This window comes from Nothobranchius furzeri, chromosome 3, assembly GCF_043380555.1.
Source record: "Nothobranchius furzeri strain GRZ-AD chromosome 3, NfurGRZ-RIMD1, whole genome shotgun sequence".
Taxonomy (NCBI): domain Eukaryota; kingdom Metazoa; phylum Chordata; class Actinopteri; order Cyprinodontiformes; family Nothobranchiidae; genus Nothobranchius; species Nothobranchius furzeri.
The window spans coordinates 70,680,647-70,695,444 of NC_091743.1; the positions used below are offsets into that span (position 1 = coordinate 70,680,647).

Sequence of the window (14,798 nt, forward strand, 5' to 3'; positions counted from 1 at the left end):
AAGACGGATTTTTATGGTTTTACCTCACCCACCAGCCCTGTGTCTTAAAGCCATCAGAGCAGCATCTCACTTTTACAAAAGTTTTTTTTTAATAAATATTAGTTTTGTAACAGCCAAGCGAAAAATCTAAAGAAAACACTTTGCTTTAATGCTAAACACAAACAGGTTGTGATGCCTTCAAAGATGAGAGTTTTTAAATAAAGTATTAGAAGGACAACCTTTTCCCCAACTCATCTATTCAGTGCGTCTTTTAGTAATGCTTTTGGTCAGAACTGACTATAATTTATCTGACATTCTCTCCAATCAGCTCCAAATGCTTCACCCGGCCCAGACATTTCCCTTATTTCATCAGGGCTAATGAGACAATTGGGATCCTATTTGTATCTCCTTGTGCAGCCTATTACTTTATGGAAATCTTGCTCAAAATACACCATTGCTGTAATGTTATTATGATTTTTTAGCTAAATCAAATTCAGTTTCTACTGTCAAGGTTATTTCTGCATACTGGGTATGGAGATTGCTTGTCCCTGACAGTCAGCGGTTGGTTTATGTCGATGTTTTCTCATCACATTAGGTACCAAAGCCTCTATTTATCCCCCCTTGTGACAGCGGTCCTCATGCATTGCTAAAACAAGGGTGCCTTTGCCATTCCTTTTAAATTGGCCCTTCAGTGTCCTTGTGTAGAAGTGAAATAACACCCAGCTTCTATTTCAAAATGTCTAGTTATAAAAAATACTGTAAATAATAAAAAATACTGTTAGCATTGTTTGATCAACGTTAGCCTCTAGCCTGCTTTACCCGATATTAGAGTAAAATAAAAAGATGCCATGGCTTCTTAGGGGTACAAGAAATACAGTATTTAGACAATTCATGTGCCTTTGCACAGACGTAGAATTATGGGACTTCACCCAGCCAATCGTCAGAGATCAAGTTAGCTGCAGTTCGCCCCATGGTGCTACTCAACCAATCAGAGTGAGGCTATGACGTGCCAGATACTAGGGATGCTCCTATCTTTTCCCGTGATCGGAAATCGAACCCGATCACATGGTTTTTAAAGGATCGGAATCGGGAGAAATACATCCGATTTAAACTTTTAAAACAACAAGCATGACTTTTTAAATTCATCCTGAGAAAGAGATTTTCAAATAGAATAAAAATGGCTTAGTTTTAATTTCAGTAAGTTCCTCTACATCAGGGGTGTCAAACTCAAACTCACACGGGGCCGAAATGAAACTCTGGGACGGAGTCGAGGGCCAAACTTAATTTTTTTTTTAAAAGTGACGGCACATTTGCACATTTTCTTTATCAACATATATGCAATTTTGAACCTTAAAATTTGGAAACAAACTTATTTCTGCATTAACACTGAATGTGGAATAACCAAATTACACACGAGCAAGTCAGTTTTAAATAAAAGGCATCAGTGGTATTCATTACATATATATATATATATATATATATATATATATATATATATATATGTATATATAATCAGCATTTTAAAAATCTTTTTAATCTTTTCTCATGGGCCAACAACAAAATAAAAATATCATTTTATCTTAAATGAAAATGCAACATCTCACCTGTTAAATTTCATGTTTTGGAGCAGAAAAAGAGCATAAAACCTAAAAATTTAAAGCTTAGTTTGCTCCACTGGTTTACTGTGATGCTCACCTGTTCCAGCCAGATACCTGCATCATGGGGTTGATCTGAGCTGAGGAGGAGACTCCTGTTGTTTTGTTCATCTTCATCATAATAATGACAACATTAGATGACAACAGGTGCTCACACAGGTTTGTGCTGATGAACATGTCTGAGCAGCTTGACCGCGTTGTTGTGTGTCGGGGAGGAAACACAACGACAGCAGCCACAGAGTCATGCTGGTTTGAGAGTGTCGCTGTTCGCTGGAGTTATATCAGCTCTGTCTGGACATTAGTTGGAAAACTTTCTCTTTCAGTCGTGAACACATTACTGAGCGGCTAGAATCTCCGTTTCTGGGCTTCAACGTCAGAAAATAGCTGAGTGAACTCAGCGCTGAGTGAGAGGAGTGTAGTTTGTCCGAGACAGCGGAGCTGCAGACACCGGCAGCAGGCGCTGGAAAAAAACACAAAGGTGGGGGCAGGTCGGCTCCGCGCTGACGCCGCAAAGCATCATGGGAGTTGAAGTCTTTGCGGTAAAATCGGCCAGCGGGCCAGTTTTAATATATTTTTGATATTTATCTCGCAGGCCACATAAAAATGCTCCGCGGGCCGCATCTGGCCCGCGGGCCTTGAGTCTGACATATGTGCTCTACATCAATAATATTTGTTTATTGTATGAAAACAACACAGCAATGTCACACAATTTACGGCAGGCAAGGACTCGGACACCAGGTGCTGCTGTTAGCAAGCCTGCTAACACAGTGCTAACGTGGCTTGATGGTATTTTAAACTGGACGGCAAAGGCAGAGCTACAGACACTTGTGATGTGTGCATACTGGGCATTCAACATGCTGGAATGGACAGCTCCGTGATTCGCTGCCTTCAAACAAGCTACTTTCCCTGTCAGCTTTTCCCTTCGGGCATTTTTTTGCCCTTTTGCTTTTTTTTGTCTTTTTCTGCAGGTCTAGAAGCAGACTCTTGTTCATTATTGTTTATTTTTGTGGACCCCCCCCCCCCCCCCTCTCCCCACCTTTTCTTTTCCTTTCTCTTTCACCTCTGTCTCCGTGTCTGGTTGGAATTACAAAGCATTCAAAAACAATAACAATAAAGTTTTAAATATCAGGCGTGACATTAAAAGCAGACGCTTTAATGCTCCACCTGAGAGTAAATCTGTAAGGCTTGTTACCAGCATTCAGACATCAATTCTGCTTGCTTCACAGACAGGACACGGTATAAAAAAAGAATAAAAAATTTAAAAAAAGACAAAGTAAATCACCGGTCTCCATTAATCCCTAGTCTTCCTCTACCAGTCCCAGTTCACAGTGAAATCAGACAAAAACGTGGAACCAGCTGACAGAAAAAGTTACACTAATGAACAAAGGGAAACATGCAGAACATCAGGGTATCTAGTTCTCCTGCAGCACCGGTGCTCAATACGCCCTGCTGCTGGCTAGACGCTGCTCCCAGTGCTGCGCGCTGGAGCTACAGGTGTTATGCAGAGAAACGTTACCCTGCCTGCCGAAGGCTCCACCTGCCTGCTCCACCACGTGAACACAACTCACAGCTGCATATAGAGCTACGGGAGTTGACGTCACTTCTCCCGGCATGCAACAGTTCAAATCGAAACGGCCCCATTTTGGCAGGTAGAAGCTGGCAGCTGGACTATTTGTTATTGTCAGAGAACTCAATCAGACAGGAAATATGGTAGATTCCTGTTGTGCACCAGGATGCAGAACAGACACGGACGACATAAGGGATGAGCCATCTACAGGATTCCCCAAGATCCGGAGCGCTGCAAACGTTGGATCATTGTAATAAAACGCGCTAGTGACCGGGCGAAAATGAAACTGTGGGATCCGGAGAGTAAAGGTTTTCGCTCATGCAGCGACCGCTTCATATCAGGTACTTAAACCAACGTTTCCTCAACTGTGTATGGTATTTATTTTAAATGCTTTTTATTACAATTCTTAGTGGGCTTCCTAAACTTATTTTGGCGTGGCTTTTTCTGTCTTATTACTCATAGCAACAAGTAAACATCACGTAAAACGTTGTCTCGTGAGTTCTGCGTGCTGCCGTTTACGTGTTTTATGATCACAGCAATTAACGGGCTAAGCTGTATTTAATTTTTAAGCAATGGTTGATCAATTGTCAGATCACACATAAAAAGCACTTTGATTGCTATTATCCGTCTCACCTAGACAGATCTCAGACAGATCCTGAGACGCTCCTGCCTGACATATTTATTTTATTCACGGACACTAGTGATTTCTCTTGGCGTTCAGTTTATACATTCAAACAGCACAGCACTCTATTTAAACTACTTACGTGTAAATCTGTTATTTGTCCATCCATCCATCCATTTTCATCCGCGTATCCGGAGTCGGGTTACGGGGGCAGTAGCGTCGAGAGGCCCAGACTGGTCAGGTAAGAAGTCCGCTCCGACAGCTTCTGGCATTTTTAAAAAGTATCCCAGGGGCACGGTAAGGGTTGGAGATGTTTAGTCTATTTAATTTCTGACTATATAAAACTATTTCTTCAGTTTAAAAGTGTGAAGTAAACTCAGACGTAGGGCTGTCGCGTTTGAGGAATTCCCCCTGCGGTGATTCAGGGTGGCTTAATATTGCGGTGTGCGATGTTATTGCAGCACTTTTTTTCTAAACATAATGCTTACACATTTAAAAAAAGTTAAAAATTGCCGTGCCTTCTTTTATAACACTTTACTGAATGCAGATCAAAGGGCAGTAGCAACACAGATCGCAGTAACGTTTGTTTCTCCGACAGTCGGAGTCCGACTGAACTTAAAAACAACAAAATTCAGGAGAAGGTTAAGCTTTTAAATGCAAATTTGGCTGCAGCATCTAACAAATAAGAAACAAGTCCCCATTTTGTTTAGTTGTTTAAAATCAAGCATAAAAAATTACATGTACCGGGCGCGGGGCACTATCGTTTCACTTTCACACACACGAATGACGGTGATTTATAGCTCGGTCACATCCTTGTTACCTACAAGGAAAACCAGCATGTTAACCATATACGGTTTGAGAGAGGATCTGAGAGGGGTGGCAACATTTCCAGCAACACTGAAAACCCTCTCGGATGGTGCGCTCGTTGCACTAACGCACACGTACTTGCGTGCGACTGGCGAGCAAAGGGAATCTCTCCCGGTTGTTGCTCCACCATGTCAGGGGGGGTTTCTTTAGGGTCGATGCATTCCTCCTGCAGGTAGCGAGTGAGCTCCAGCTCAGCTCAAACTCTCTTCGGGACGGTTGCAGAAGCAGTGCTTGTCCGGGACTTTAGCAGGTCTCCGAGCGTTTATTATTATTATTTTTGCCGCTGGTGGCAGCTCTGTCTTGGCCAAGGACTCTGGCTGCGCAGCAGCTGACGTACTGAAAACCAAAGTGCTCCCAAAGGAGCGAAGTAGCGTTTCATTTTGATACCAGTGCAGCCATCCTTCTCAACATGCATCATTGAGTTGAATCAAGTTCAGTAATCACGGTGGCCCATGATGCAGCGCGGTGGGTTTCTTCATATTGCGATATTTCATTTTTGCGGTTACCGTGACAGCCCTACTCAGACGAAGTAAAATCCAAGCCGATCCCGCTCACGTTCATGTTTATGGTCCGTGTTAGTTTACCTTTTTTTACCTGCCAATATGGCGTCTACTAACTGAGAGTCTCGTGGAGTCCGGAGCTCTATTCAGGGAGTAAACAACTTGAAATAAGAGCAACACTGCTACTTTTAAGTATATTCACAATATAAACCATTTTTAGTTGGTGCACTTCCTAAAAAATGAAAGTGAAACTTCAAAGGACAATTTGGATGTGTTTTCTTCTTATGTTAATGCTTTCTTGATTGTTTTCCTCCTTTTTATTTCTTAATTTAATGCTTTGCTAAAAATTATTTATTTTTCTTCTTATTTTAATACTTTTTTTAAAAGTATCGGATCAAGACTCGGTATCGGCAGATACTCAAAATCAAATGACTCGGAATCGGATTGGGAGCAAAAACCGTGCTCGGAACATCCCTACCAGATGCTGGTGTGTCTGAAAACCCAGAAAACTGCCTTCCTCTGATGTTTACAGTCGGTTCTCTAAAACTAACAGTGCTGGATTTAGAAAACATAAGACAACTAGCGCTAAATAAGGATACCACACCCTGGGGTGGAAATTAAAACTTTTAAACTGCTTCAACAAATGCTCTACAAAAAGGTTAAAACTGAAAAATGCTAAATGAGAGCTCATTCTTGTGTTTCATGAGGCCATTTGGCTTCTGCCCAGGGAAACTTGAGGAAGTCTTATCTCTGATAAAAGTGATATGCTGTAAAGAAGAGGAGCTGCATAGATTAGTCACACAATTGTAATCCAGATTAGCGGCATGTTATTCTCATTTTACATATATCTCTTTCATCTTCTAAACTAATTGATCTCAACGTTTAATGCAGAGGACATGACAACCCTAAGAGTAAAAAAGTCAACCAGAAGAAGTTTTACCTCTCTTCCAAAATGCAGATAAACTTTTTATATAATCTCTGCTCCGATTTGTGCACATTTTCTTTGAGCTAAAATAAACCGCAGCATCCCGCATAATCTCCTTAATCCACTGGAAGTACAAGCCTCCATGAGGGGACAAAAAGGGTCAAGCATTTACGCCAATACATCCATGAAAGTAGAGTGGTGTCATGTGAAATGCTGACTTAGGCGGACAGTCCTATGGGACACTTCCTAAGATCAAGGTTCAAGTAGCGGCACTTGCTTCAGGAAATTGGCTTTTACATCGACTTTGTATTGAGAGCCGTATATAACCGCCATGCCCTTGACAGAAAGAGGGAACGACCACTGTGAGGAAAAACTACAGATGAGTGATGATTATTCAACTATTAGTTTTGCCCAATTAGGCAATGACAAGTAACTGTTTAAACAAATGGCAACCAGAGCTATCCGAGGCACTTGGGGGTCATTTATGTTGTGCCACTTAATAAATAAGGCCATAACTGGCTGACACGCCACGCAGGGGTGTGAACTGGAGATTAAAAGGCCATATGGATGGAAACAGGAACATTGCTGAGTGTGCTGGGTGACTGCGGTCATTTAGCATACAGATGTTCACAAATCTCCCCGGCTCATCTGGGTGGTGTTGTACTTCTCCCAATTTTTGTCAGTGATTCAGCCTTTGAACATTTCCCCCTGCAATAAGGACAGCTGTTTGCAAAGAGCAGGTGATATTGAAAGTTTTCTCATGTTTTATAAAAGAAAGATGAAAAGACGCCAGGATACTGCAGCTATGCGTGCTGCTGGAAAACCCAATTGTTGTCACGTCGTTCCCATTCAGCACAGGCTTAAAATGAAAACATGTGCTGTCAAGCCCTCAAACTAAATCTTGGTCTTGTAAATACTAAAAAACCAAGGATGTTTTAATCTGCATTTTAAGATACAGCCTATACCCTACTGACATAATCAAGTAGAAGGCCGGATGTTTCAGGAAATTGTTTTTGCCTTTGCAAGACAGGTGAGGGGCGGCGGGGCAACACAGATTCCCTACAGAGTTGACATTTAGATATTTTATTTCTACCCGGTTTTTCAAACGAAAACAGCATTTGATGAACTTTAAAGTAAGCACTTGCTCATAAATGCAACATAATTAGGCTTTCCCTCCTGTTGAACTCATATTTTGTTTTCTGTGACCAAAAATAACATCAATCTAGTCTGATGTGGTCTTTCTCTTACCCCTGGAGCAATGTGGGGTTGTTTGTTCTCTTTCTTCATTTTACATTACCCACATGTAGTTTTTCTTCCCAATCCTCAGGTTAATGCTTGTAGTCCTTGGTGTCACACAGGGGTGGCAGTTTCTCCATTAGCAGGGTTTCTCATGTTGATGTCAGGCAGGCCGTTGGTTTGCAAAGGAATCTTGTTAGGGCTCTTATCGACATTGAGTTTCATTAACTTGATTAATGACGTCTATTGGGGCATGCTCCGTAGTAATCAACTCTCTGCAGAGAATGGCTGTCTGCAGTCCACGATGTGCTTCTTCTGCCCAGCACTTTTAAGAACTGCAGCTGATTTCATAGAGGCCGCACACACAGCCACATTCATAAATACTGAAGTAGTGAATAGTAAATAAATATTAGGACGTTTCCATGTTTGTTTCATATAACAGGTTTGTTAACCCTCCCACTGTCCTAATGGGTGTGACCCGGCAAGGAAAGTTGACCATTGAGCAGGATTCATGGTTTATCCCTTGAGGTCCACGTGGCAGGGGGGAGGTGGTGCTCACTCCTCACCCCTGCCACGTGGACCCAAGGGATAAACTATCAACCCTGCTCAATGGCCAACTTTCCTTGCCGGGTCACACCCATTAGGACAGTGGGAGGGTTAACACACTAAGATGCTCCTACAAACCTTTTTGTTGACATAAGAACTCAATTTCCAAGATTATCTTTGGTCTCCCTGAGAAAATCCCTCCATGAACTACAGCTTCTCCAAAATGCTGCAGCACATGTCATCACTAGGACTTCATCATCTCATCACATCACTCCCATCCTGCAACAACTTCATTGGCTGCCCATTAAACAAAGAATCAGCATGAAAATTCTACTCGTCACATTCAAAGTTCCCCATAGCCTGGCTCCTTCCTACATATCTGATCTAACTCACATCACTCCTGTCCGCGCTCTTCGTTCCTCTCCTGCTCCTCAACTCTCGGTCCCCGCTTGTTTTGTCACCATGGGAAGTAGAGCATTCAGCCGCTCTGCTCCCCACCTCTGGAATTCTCTTCCCCCAATCTTTGCACCACTCACTCTCACCCACTTTTTAAATCAAAACTCAAAACTCACCTCTTCAAACAAGCTTTTACCACATAGTGGTAACTACACCGTTTTAAATGTTAGCATCGTAGTGTTTTTACATACTTCTGTGCTGTGTTTATCTTGTTATTTAACCCCCCCCCCCCCCCCCCCCCCCCCCCACATTGTTGTAAAGTGTCCTTGGGTGTCATTAAAGGCACTGTTAAGTAAAATGCACTATTAGTATTGTTATTGTTATTATTATTATTATTATAGCTTGGCTTTACTTTCCTGTAATAACGAACTGATTTTAAATGTTTAAAAAATTTTCTAAATGATACAATTTAGTTGGATTATTATTTAAAAAAGCCTAAACATCCAGATAATACTAGAGGTTGAATAAACTGTTTAAGATAACGCCAGCTTGATGTTTTAGCTTCCGTTATCATTGCTATCAGCTAATGGTGCGTTCGTGTTTTCCTCAGAACTCGGAAACTCCAACTTCCAAATTGGAAAAATGAAACAGTTTGAAAAAGAACGGCAAAAGGAATGAAGATGCACAGTAAATGTGGTTCACAGCAAAGATGTTTGCTTCAGCTTAATTTGCAGTTTATAAAACTACAAGGACCCACCCATCACACAGTGTGTCCAGAAGGCGAGAGGAGAGTAATGGAGCTGAGTTTTAGGTACTGAAAAACCACAATAAAAACAGTTGAATGGTATCCAAGTTTGTTTTAGTTTCATTTGTAGTCTATAATACACCATCTCCTCATCTTAGTTATTCCAGAGGGCATAGAAGAAGAATAGGAGTATATGGGGCTGCTTTTAGTTTTTGCATCATTTAGAAACAGTTGTGGTTAAAAGTTCTCATATTGAAGAATTTAGTACAAAACTACTATGATAAAATACAAACAGTCATATGTTATTTATTCTGATATTTATCAACTATGGTTATATATTAAGGAAAAGATGTATAGGTAATTAAAAATAGATTTCAGTAAATATTAAACAGTATCCAAAATACCCTTAAGTACTGGTATCAATCCCTAGGTACCGGAAATTTGTACTGTATAATTTCAAATGTCAAAGGTCCCTTTTTGGGATTCATTTTTACTTTTTACCACCTAGTTCTCACTCACAAGTGGCTCAGACATATCAGCTAGCTTTGTAAAGAAAAGAACAGTTCTGTCGGTAGGACTGCGAGCAGGTGCCTCCTGGGCTACCGGGTCATTGCTGTGGGAGCTGACTCTGATAAATTACCTTTTCAGGTGTATTCAGCTCCAACCAGTGCTGTGTGGTTGGGTAAGAGGACAGTAGTTTTCTAGTATTTACAGCACATGTTGTATTTTATATTAGCTTAGGCTGCTTACTTCTACTATCAAAGTACTGAATAAACCACCTGCTTCTACATATAGTGACATATATGGGGAAAGGTTAACAAGCTAAACAAGATTAAAATATATTTCACTGAACAGCAGTTAAGCAGGAAGATTACGGCAGAGTTAATCTTAATGTCTCAGGTTGATCCTGGATTTAAATGGATTTCTTTATATTTATGTACCTATAAGAGTATGACATTCGGGCATTTTCCTCTTTATTTTATTTTATCTTTGTCACTCTAAGCTAAATAAAAAGTTTAGTTTCGTAGAAACAGCTGTAGCAGAAAATCACATCTGTTTAGAAGGGAGGTCAGAGCAAACATCAGCTTTAAATATGAAGGCTGGTTTGAATTTGCTGAAAATATTTTCCAAGCAGAACAAATGGTGACATGAATCCTGACTACTTCTGGAGAGAAGATTTAAATAGTTTTTCCTCAAAGTTGATGCTACAGGGAACGTCTAAGGTTTGGTCTTGTTTCCAGAGATACCAGCTCAGACTTGAGCTGAGATGGTACACAGTCCAACTGTAACCCTCCTTGTTTTACCAAAAGATATTGATTCTGTGTGTTTACAGACCTGCTGGGTGTCTTATCCAGACACCATAGCTGACACAGGTGTGGACAGTGTGGACAAACATCAGCTCTGCAGATCTGACCAAAACAAAAAGGATTGTCCACTAAACTATTTATGAACACCAATGTTGTTTCGGACATTTATTCTGGAGAAGTAAACATTCAATCTTCAGGGGCAACAAAGCTAAATTTTTATTTTTTTGTCTTTCTGTTTTTCAGGTCTTACATTTTGGTCCCAGTGATGAGACAAATCCTTTATCTCTGCTAGACGTATAAAAAAACATGGTATTTCAATCTTCCTATTTTCATTTGCTCTATGTAAAGTGAAATGAAACTGTAATTAAGCAATAACAGAATTTACTGCATTTTACAGGAATATCAGGATACTTGCTTTATGGTTACAACACAAAAGTAGCTCCTGATTTGACAGCACCGTGTGCAAAATCCCATTTAACGCCTTTGGTGACAAAAAAACAAGAGGTTGTGTTTGAGAAACACTTTTTCTCCCACAAGTATCACACGCAGTGAACTGTAGGTGTTCTTTGGACCCTTTTCCTGTTGATTTAAAAGGCATTTAAACATGATATCTGGTAAAGTACTGTAAATAATACTTTTTTCTTGTCTTTTATTAACCACAAACTCTGTTTTATTGTCATTATATATAAATTATATCAGCTTGTTCAAAAATTAAGTATTTCAAGTAAAACGTGTCCAAGTTTGAACCCTCACAACTTTGGTATATATATATATATATATATATATATATATATATATATATATATATATATATATATATATATATATATATATATATATATATATTACATCTGTTAGAAATGTTACTGTTGATTATAATAAAATAAACAGATCTGACACAAGACGTATAAGTAAAACAACACTAAATAATTAAAGATTTATAATTTATAAATAAATTACTTTCTAAAGCTTTCTAAGTAATCTTTCCCTTATTAGCATTAAAGATAATATCTGAAAACATTAGTATCGGTTTTTACTCTTTTAACGACCCAACCTTTACATACAACTCATATTATACATCAAGCTCCTCGGTTTCATCTCTCTCAAAACGTCAGAATAAATGTCATAATGTGACAGATCTGAGTTTTAGTTTTTGAGACATTTTAGTTTATTTGTTACGACTTGTGAATAAAGAGGAATTGGCCCTTTGTAGTGAGGATCTGCTGTCCTAACAGCATGTAGCTAGACAGCTAGAAAACAACTAAAATATGATTATTAACCCAAGTCTTGCTTTTCTTAACTGAAGATCTTTATAAATATTTTTATCTCCAGGGTTCGAATTACAGGGGAGCTAAGGGGAGCCTGTCTTCTCTGAAAGGGTGATGGGCACCCCTAGAAGCTCTCACCTTACACACTCATGGGAAGCCCGATAAAAGATCCTGTTTCCACCTATATTACATTATTTATATGGATTCTTAGCATGCCTTGACTTATTTTAAGCTAAGAGGATGGAGAGTGCTGATTGTTGATATGCTCCAGGCAACCGCGTTCTGCGTAGGGTTGCATGGATCAACCGGTTTGACTATCAACCCCGATTAACCCCCCATAAACACATCTCCAGCATCACCTACTAAAAACTAAAAGACAAAAGCGCGACCCACACGGACAAAAGCAAATGTGAAGCTGAACGCGCACACGCAGCAGAAGCAGAACCAGTGTCGACAACCATCGGGACTGCTCCATTTCCACCTAGGAAGCGGTTGAAGTCTCCTGTGTGTGAATATATCGGCCCCAGTAACATTCTTTAAGCGGCGCCACCGAAAAACATACCTAACACACGATCATTCATGTCCGCTCATATCCTCTGGTACCTTCTGTTTTGTATTCGGGCCTGACGCTCTCCGCTGCAGCGCAACTGAAACCTTCAAAACTCAGTCCCACACCCTGGGCCGTTTCAAGGCAGATTCAAGTCAGATTAGACTCGGAGCCCAGTTTGGGTTTTGCCTTTTGTTGTTTTGTATCCCTGTCCCTTTTTTGTGCAGGAAGAGAGCTTCTTCCTATACAGCCGACGACATCCCGCAGAAGGAAAACTTTCTCTGAGGTCATACCTTCTTTTATGAGCATAACTCGCCTCATTAGTTTTTAGTGATGAAAGGATCTGTTGGCGTGATGTGTAATAAATCCCAGCTGGATGTGGAAGGTGGTATTTGTCACCTGCAGATAATATTTGCAAAATGACTTTCTGGGGCATTTTAGCATCGCACCTTCCAGCAAATTACTGACGGAACATTACTCAAAAAGTTTAACTGTTGCAGGTGACAGGGTATTAGAATTACAGAACTTTGAAAGTATAACCACAGAATGAAGCTTTTCCAGATGTTGTTTACTTTAATCTTCTGTCTTTGTGTCTGCAAATATGAAAGTGAATTCAGTTTATTAGGAGACATTGTACATTCTAAACTGTCCGAAATCCCAATAAAACGACCAACGTTTAAGATTGTGCACCATCAATATTCCTCTCCGTCTCAATCCATGCAAATATTTGCTCAAAAGGATTAATTTTTTCCACTCTTCTTCTGACTCGTTCTGAAATAATTAAAGGTTCAGACTGACAGGCAGAACCGATGAGCAACAACAAATAAAATAGTCTCTTTCCTGTCAGACGCTGTGGAAGACAGACGTGATGGGGTCGTTTTATAGTGCCTTTGTTTTAATTTAACTCACACTTAGTCAAACAAAACAGTGAAGTACCTCAGGATCTCCTTCAGCACAACAGTTTGAATGAAAGCTCACAAATCAGCCAGAAAAGTGTCCAAGAAACACCTCCAGTTCTCTGCTTGAGATATTTGTTTCCCACATGCTCAAGGTGTTATTTGTGATGTTAAATCTCAGCTATAAGCAAACCATTTTTGCAACAGACGCTGTTCAACTAGCAGCTAATTTATTCTTTTGAGAAGATGTAAATAAGTTGGAATTCAAGCACACACACACACACACACACACACACACACACACACACACACACACACACACACACACACACACACACACACACGCACACACACGCACACACACACACACACACACACACACACACACTTGCTTTCCAGTTTCACTATTGATGTTTTCAGCCACTTTTTTTGACAAAACTGAAATTAAATTTCATGGACTGCTTCTATTTTGCAGTTATAACAGTGCCTCTTATTACTAACTTAAATTCAGATCTAAACTAAACACTCTCCTCCTCTCTACTGCCGCCCGCTCTCCCTTCACCGATGACACAGTCCCATGCACGGTCCAATGTGTAAACCTCATCATCACTGTTCATGGTCTTGTATCCAAGTGTCCTTATCTCTATGGCTTCCTTTATCCATCTAGTACACCCATCAGCGTCAGCTCTGAGGAAGTTTACAGCTGTAAACAAAACTGTCATAGCCTAGTGAACTAGACCAAATTCTTGCTTTGCAAAGTTTGGTCTAGGAACCCTCCACTGGAACCTCCGCAGCCCCTAACAGCATTCTGGCTGGTCAATCACAGCTCTCTAGAGGGGTTTCAAACACAAATAGAGCTGTGATTGGTCCATACTGGTGGGCCAATCATAGTGCTCTATCTGCTTAGTAAAACAAATCACAGAGCTTTATCCGCTTTGTGGGCCAATCAGGACACTCTATATGCCTCGTGGGTGGGATGATGCAACAGAGTGAAACAAGATGGCGACAGCTTGTTTGAAACGGCTTTACATCAATTTTGGATTATTAGAACTTGGGCTCCATTAGAATCAGGAGCAGATAGATGTATTTAAGTGTTTTTTTTTTTTTTTAGAAACAATTATGTGTTTTCTCCTTCTTCAACTGCGGACCGCCTCATTTACCAATAGCTGTTGCGGTGAGTATGTCACATTCATTGTCCAGTAGCATGCGGAGATCATTTGAAAGACAACGGTAGAACCCGCCCCACAACCGAGAGCCTTCAATGGAGCGTTGCCAGACTAAATAAAACATTTATTTAGTCTGGCTTGCCAGGCTAAAACTGTCAGCAAGGTAAAAATAAACCTTTTCTGTGTTTTAAAAAAGAACCATAAATGCAGTGCTTTGCAGCAGTTAGCTGGCGCTGTAGTAGTTGGGTGTGTTTCCACCTGTCGCAAAGCGTCATGTTTCGGATGCATCCCAAAGCGTAGGGAGGCCTTGCTTATGTGTCAAGTTTTTTTTTTTTGTAATTCAAACACAAAAGCAGTGTGAAACATCTGGAAACTTTCATAATAAAAGTCGTGCAGATTTCCAGTTGCTTAAAAAATGTATGTCATTTCATGTGAAACCTCCGTTGCAATTCTCCTTGATTTTGTAATCTTGCAGGACTAGCTGCGTGAACCACTTTTGCTCCCGTTTCACTTCTGAAGCACTCCTGGTTGGAAGGGAGCCCGCGGGTAAAATGTGTCTATTGCGTTACATACCAC

The 14,798-nt window shown here is 40.4% G+C and overlaps 1 protein-coding gene across 1 annotated transcript in view; it reads right to left on the minus strand.

Moving 5' to 3' along the window:
• Positions 1-14,798, minus strand: part of LOC107385024 (metabotropic glutamate receptor 4) — a 280,302-nt gene that overhangs the window by 124,007 nt on the left and 141,497 nt on the right. The window lies entirely within an intron of this gene.